The sequence below is a fragment of the Lycium ferocissimum genome, chromosome 3 (assembly GCF_029784015.1).
Source record: "Lycium ferocissimum isolate CSIRO_LF1 chromosome 3, AGI_CSIRO_Lferr_CH_V1, whole genome shotgun sequence".
Classification (NCBI taxonomy): Eukaryota; Viridiplantae; Streptophyta; class Magnoliopsida; order Solanales; family Solanaceae; genus Lycium; species Lycium ferocissimum.
Genome location: NC_081344.1, coordinates 19,030,650 through 19,037,977, shown reverse-complemented (window position 1 = coordinate 19,037,977; position 7,328 = coordinate 19,030,650).

Sequence of the window (7,328 nt, the reverse complement as noted above, 5' to 3'; positions counted from 1 at the left end):
AATAAAGAGAACCTTAGGAAAAATGAATGAACTCGTATGATTCTAGTGCTTTTCTTAGTACATGAACTCCCTTTTTCTGTGTGGAGGCAGAACCCTCTAAATGAATAGGGGCCTCATCTTTATATAGTAGAGGAGTCTTAACCCCATACGCTTCTAAGTAAGAAAGGAATCATGACAAATGTGTTCGGATTGGTGCCGAAATATCCAGCTGAGGGCGGATATTCCGGTCTTCTCTTCATGGTGGTTAACCGCCTCTTCTACCTGCCTTAATGCCTCGTTCCAGATCGAGCTTGATGCCTTATCCCCGATAAACCAGTCGTATCCTGGCCGAGCATAACCTTAACATCGGGAAATCGAGTATGTCCATATCCTCAGTTTTACCCGTATACAGACATATTGCAGACACTTCCTATAAGTACCAACAATGTTCTAGGCGCAATTACAGGACTTAAAGAATTAAAAAACTTCTAGGTGCTCCTTGAGGGTAAACACACTATCATCCACTCATCCCTGACAAAGAAAGTATGGATATTGATTTCAGAAACGCAAGCAATGTGTTGGGAATAAACCTGCCACAGAAATAATATTCACGGTATTTACAGTGGAATAATAATGTAGCACAAGGATATGGTTAATCAACAAGAATAAAAAAGAGCGATAATGACACCAAGATTTTTACGTGAAACCCAAAAGGGAAAAACCAAAGCCGAGAGAAGCAATGATATTACTATAGCAAGACTTTTACACTTTGTAGGTCTGAGTAAAATACTCCAAAGAACACTACACACTCAAAAGAAATTACCCTCTTTTAAGATTTTCCACCTCACTCCAATATTGCTCACACTCTCTATTTTTCCTCACAGACTATTTTCCTATCTGTGAATGCCTTACTCTTCTTTCTCTCTTTGTTGGTGTGATTACAAATGGAAGAATGGCTCTCCATTTATAGGAGACCAAACTTGGCCTCCAAGCACAAAAGAAGAAAAAGAAAAAGCTCCAAAATTTGTAATCCACAAATTTTGCTTTTGGCTCCAAGAATTTTTCTTTGGCTCCAAGTTCAATTTGTAGCCAACCAAATTGGCACATGCCAATTACCACCAAATGGGATGGACTTCATCACAACGTACCGTTATTGACTTCAAAGAACTTTCTTATTGGCCTCAACACAAAGTTCCGATAAGTGCCTGGATGCATCAAAAATATGCTTCAGAAGAAGAATGAAAATCTCGTTGTCACAACACACAGGAAATTAAGGAACTAGTGTTCAACACTCCCGTTACAAGGGCAATTGATAGAGTGTAGGATTAAATAAACAAAGACAAACAAGACAAACAACTTTGGTCTTCGATGTGTCATCTCTTGTTTGCCATGCGTATAAAAGGAATTCAACTTATATCTTATAACACAAGAGGGATTGAATTGATTGTTGAACTTGAAATATACGTTTGTATCGCTCTACGAACAATCTAGAGTTTGCCGCATTCACGAAGTTAGCAATTGAAAATTTAATCGATGAATTTGTTTTCATGTTACTACAAAAAAAAAAAAAAGTTTTGTAGTCCTTTATAAAGTTATTTTTAGTTTTATATAGTATTTTTTACTCGATATCTTTATTGTTTACGCATAAGAGATGTGAAAAGCCATTTTTTTCTATTCAATTTGTAAATGGCCATAAGAGATCATTTCCTCCAACAAAAACATATCATTCAGTCAGACTTGACGGTTAAAGTTCACCTTAAGCCAGTTTAATACTAGTTTGACAATCACATATTCACAACAATCAAAGAAAGTACAAAGGTCAGTGCAGTGCCAATCGGCATTCAAATCTAAATCTTAAAATCTTTTACACACGTAACCACGTAGACTCACTTATTTCAAAATGCACTTGGGTGAACGAAGCGTAAAGTTCAAGTAAACAACTATTAACAAGTAACAATTTTCTAAAAGGAGACGCAAATTCAAACAGTTTAGGCGAAAGTAACATCACAAATCAGTATTAACAACATATTTTTGGCACTAATTAAAAAGTACAAGAGAGAAGAAACTAAAACCTTGATAATATCGCGAGATACACTGAAAATAATCTCTACTGGTGGAGCGATCATCTGCTGAGGGAAATGGGAAATTGGGAATAAGTGTTTATGTTCTGTAGAAATTTCAAATTTCACTAGAACAAATGATTTTATATTGGTAAAATATTTACCAACGAGCCATTTAGGAACGGATCCAAATCTGTTGGTTATCGATCGATAAGTCTTTTTTTTTTTTTTTAAATGGGTGAGGGATTAAAACGTGGGAATTTCGAACCTTCATTAACAAGATGAAAGTTAGCCAACTAGGTGAACTACTAACATCCTACATTTGTAAGTAAATTATATTTACCAACCTGCTATTTGAACAACAATATACATGATGCTGCTCATAATTTTCATGTTTAATTTGGTGGTCAAATTTAGCAACGCTCTATGATAAGACATTGAGTTTCATCATGCAACGATTAATTTTATTTATTTATAACGGTAAAGGGGAATAAGGAAACAAAAAATTGGAGGGAAAATAATAAAAATATAATTTAAGAGTATAAAATACTTTGTAAACAACTTACTTTTATTCTCAGCTATTAATGTTGGAGTTTGTTCACACACACCCAATAAAAGGCATGCTAATTTAAAAATTTAAAGAATGAGTTGTAACACTATTAGTTAATACTCCCTCCGTCTCAATTTAAATGTCTTAGTTTAATTGGGCACATAGTTTAAAAAAATAAAAGGATATTTTTGAATCTTGTAATCCTAAAATAAAGATGTGTATAATGTACTAAAATGTCTTTTGAATCTTGTGATTTTATATTTGTCATGTAGGATTTTTGAATTATCAACTTACTAAATATAGAAATACGCACTCTTTTTAGGACTGACAAAAAGGATAAAAGTAAGACACTTAAATTGGACGGTAGAAGTATTTGATAATACTCAGCTTGTGTAGCTTAATTTATGTCCTTTTTCAGGCTGCTGAAATCGAAAAATTAACTTTTTATCTTAACAGAGTAATATATACCTCCAGAAACATTTGAATGGTCCCTTCAAGAGCATCCAAATTGGAGCAAATTTGTATGAAAGGGGGGACACGAATCGTATTCGATCAATGCCCTTTTTCTTGTGATCAAACCATGAAGTGTATATAAATGCAGGTACGTAAATAAAGGATCAAGAACAAGAAATCGAGTAGAGTTTCATGTATTCAATAATAATGTTTTAGGGTTACAAAGAGAACTAGAGAGAAAGAGCGTTATGTGTTCGCCCTTCCTTCGTTCTAAGAAGGCCTATTTATCCATACAAGGCGAGGCTTCTTCCCCAATGTAAAAGTACAAATACTCAGTGAGAAGTGACTACTCAATGATGTGAAGTCCCATTGCACAGTGTTGCGGAGTGGACACTGGGCTCGAGGTTGACTAGCATTTTGGCTAGAGAGTCGATGAGAGTGCCAACAATGGGAAGAGAGTTACGATCGGGAATGAAGACTCCGTGGGAGGCACCGGTTGCTTCGGCCCAGGAAAGCTCGGCATCACACCAAAGTAATACCGGTCCTGAACAAACACCGGTAATGTAGATTCAATATTGTAAATGGGCCGTGGTCGATAATTTCATCGCAGGTCTGGATGCACCCAAGCTAAGATTTCCAATATAGGATTCTAATTAAACCACTTATCGAGCCCGAATCTTATCCAAAACAATTTTATTGATGATCCTAACGTCTGGTTAAAGTAGATGGCTGTAAACTTCTAAATCAATGGATGCAAAAGCAACTGTACTTAATATTAATTTTCCCAAATACGTACAAACATATATGATACACTATCCGTCTTATTTTATATGATGATCTTTGATTAAGCATGCTTTTAAAAAAAGCTTTTGATAAAATAGTTTTTTTACTATAAATTATCTCATTAGAGCTAAAATGAGAAAGCTAAAGTTAAATTGTGCCTAAAAAATTAAAAGTTATTTTTAAATAAATTAAAAAGAAAAAGTGCATCACATAAATTGGAATAGACGAGGTATTGTTTAAAAATTATGTTAATAAATCTGAAATAAAAAAGCAGAGTGTAGTGGAACGGTTTGACTTAATTTTTACTTAAAATTAAATCGAAACCATTCGATTTGACTTAATTTTTACTTAAAATTAAATCGAATCAATCATGTCAATTGTGCTACATTCGATTAGAAATAATTAGCTATACTCCTTAGTATATCAAACACAACTTTTTTGGAATAGTATGGTTTAAAACATACATCCCAAGAAAGCATCATGAATGTCTCGACAATTTATAAAGGAACCAGAACAAAATTTCAAAGTAAAACCAGTCAAAATATTTGTACAATTTTATGTAATTTAACTCGATTTTAGTTAAAATCGGATATAAATCGAATTTTTGATTTTTTTTCTTGAACACATCTGCACAAACATATGGCCATATGGGCACTGCGAGTGACTCCCGGCTCCCCCACCTGCGTTTGCATTTATATTTTTCTCGCATAATAAAAGTAACGCATGTTTGTCTTGGAGTGCAAGGACGAATACTCCAGAATATATATATATATATATATATATATATATATATATATATATATATATACTAGCAAACAATGTCCGTGCGATGCCTAACATTAATTTGACTACTTAATTTAGTTAGTCTTTATGGTTTGTATATTTTGCAAAGGATATCGCGATTCTCCTTAGTGAGTCTCCATAATTTTTCTTTTCGTCTTATTTTCCCCCTTAATTTCTCAATTGTTGTTAAAATTTGTCTTATTTTGGTCATGTCGGCCTCGTTTTATATTTAGTAAGTTGACAATTCAAATATCCTGCATGTCAAGTTTATAATCACAAGATTCAAAGGATATTTTATCATATTATACACATTTTTAATTTAGAACCACAAGATAGTCTATCGTTATTTCTTAAATTCCGCGTAAAAACGTACACTTAAATCGAGAAGCAAGGAGTATATGCCAAATGAAAGAAATGAAAGGACAATCGATGACCTTTGGGACGTATGGAGACTTAAAAAAGTAAATACACAAGAGGTAGTATTAATGTTAAACTTCTGAAATGTACACATATTAGTCCTGGCTTAGAGTACAATTTCAGTTGCTTTTTGTACAACTTATTGCTGTTGTGTTCGTCCTCTTGGGCCATTGTTGTTAAAAAAAAATTATCTTATTTTGGTTATGTCCGCCTCTTTTTATATTTAGTAAGTTGACAATTCAAATATCCTACATGTCAAGTTTATAATCACAAGATTCAAAGAATATTTTATTATATTATACACATTTTTAATTTAGAACCACAGGATTTGAAAGTCTATCTTTATTTCTTAAACTCCATGTCTAGTCAAACGTAGTCGCTTAAATTGAGACAGAAAGAGTATATGCCAAATGAAGGAAATGAAAGGACAATTAAGGCACTGAGGACCTGCGGGGACTTAAAAAGTAAGCACACAAGAGGTAGAATTAATGTTCAACTTCTGAAATGTACACATGTTAGTCTCTGCTTAGAGTACAATTTCAGTTATTTTTTGTACAACTTATTGTTGTTGTGTTCGTCCACCTTGGGTGTTTATATACAAGAAGAAGAAAAATATATAATAGAAAAATTGTCATATATTTTTAGTAATGTGGCAAAGAATATGGAATGAAAAAGTTTCATTTATTAATTCCTAAAGAACGTGAAAAGTCAAGTATAGTAATGTGGCCAAGTAATATGGGACGAAAGTACTTCATTTATTAATACTTAAAAAGAACGTGAAAAGTCAAGTAATGTGGCGAAGTAATATGGGACGGAGAGAGTGCATTAATTAATTAATAAATAACGTGAAAAGTCGGGGGTCAAAGTAAAAGTAAAGTGCGTGGAGGAAATAAATATGTGTCGAGAATTATAATTGAAGTGTATACATGTATACACGAGAAGAGAATAAATATTCGCAAGAACGTGAAAAGTCAAAAGTGAACAAGTAAAAGGGCACGAGAGGAAATAAATATACGTTGGAGAATTAAAATTGAAGTGCATACATGTATATGTACGAGAATAGAATAAATATTCGGTATTATGACATATATCCACGTGAAATTTATTAATTATTAAAGAACGTGAAAAAATTAAAAGTGAACAAGTAAAAGTGCATGGAGGAAATAAATTTGTGTAGGAGAATTAAAATTAAGCTGCATACGTCTATACATTAGAAGAGAATAAATATTCAGCAAGAACGTGAAAAATTAAAAGTGAACAAGTAAAAGTGCACAGAGGAAATAAATGTGTCGGAGAATTAAAATTGAAGTGCATACGTCTATACATGAGAAGGGAATAAATATTAAGTACTATGACATATGTCCTAAATATTAAGTACTATGACATATGTCCACATGGGATAAAAAATAATTGGCTAAAATGCACAAGTTATATAGCTTATGGTACAAGCATTCAATCAATTTGTAAAGCTTTTAGTACAAGTATTTGATGTTGTGTTGGTCCTCCTTAGAGGCTTATATTACATAATAATAATAATATACATACGGCGGTAAGATATAAATATTCGAAGAACGTGAAAACGCCAAAAACAAGTAAAAATGCACGAGAGGAAATAAATGTGTCGAGAATTAAAATTGAAACGCATACGTCTATACATGAGAAGAGAAATAAATATTAAGTATTATGACATAAATCCATATGATAAAAAAATAGTTTGCTAAAGTGTACAAGTTATACAGCTTATGGTACAAGCATTCATTGCGTGTACAACTTGTAAAGCTTTTGGTACAAGTATTTGATATTGTGTGGGTCCTCCTTAGAGGCTTATATATAAATCGGCAATCTATTCACTTTAATTAACTAGTCTTTTAAGATTTATATTTTGAAAATAATTTTTAAAAACATTCTAATTGCTATTATATATAGCAGCATATACAAAATGCATTTTATGTACCACCACTTTAGTTATAATAAAAAAATAGAGTTTAAAAATTAAAAATATATAATGGAACTAAGTCTTTGAGATGGAAAGAATCGGATTTTTTTCTCATTATCATACACAATGAAAGTTGTTCATTGATATGAAAAAGAAAATTAGTACGAATATGCGGGAAAATTAATTCATGATCGCGCGTTCAGTAACCAGAACAACTACAGGTGTAATCTGTCTGCTAAATGCCCTCACTTTAGGCGAAGCAGGAACCCGAATGCACATAGTTTATAAAGGATATAGTGACAGCGATTCAGATTATAAGTGGTCAACAATGTGGATTTTTGTTATTCAGATATTGGGGTGGCAATAG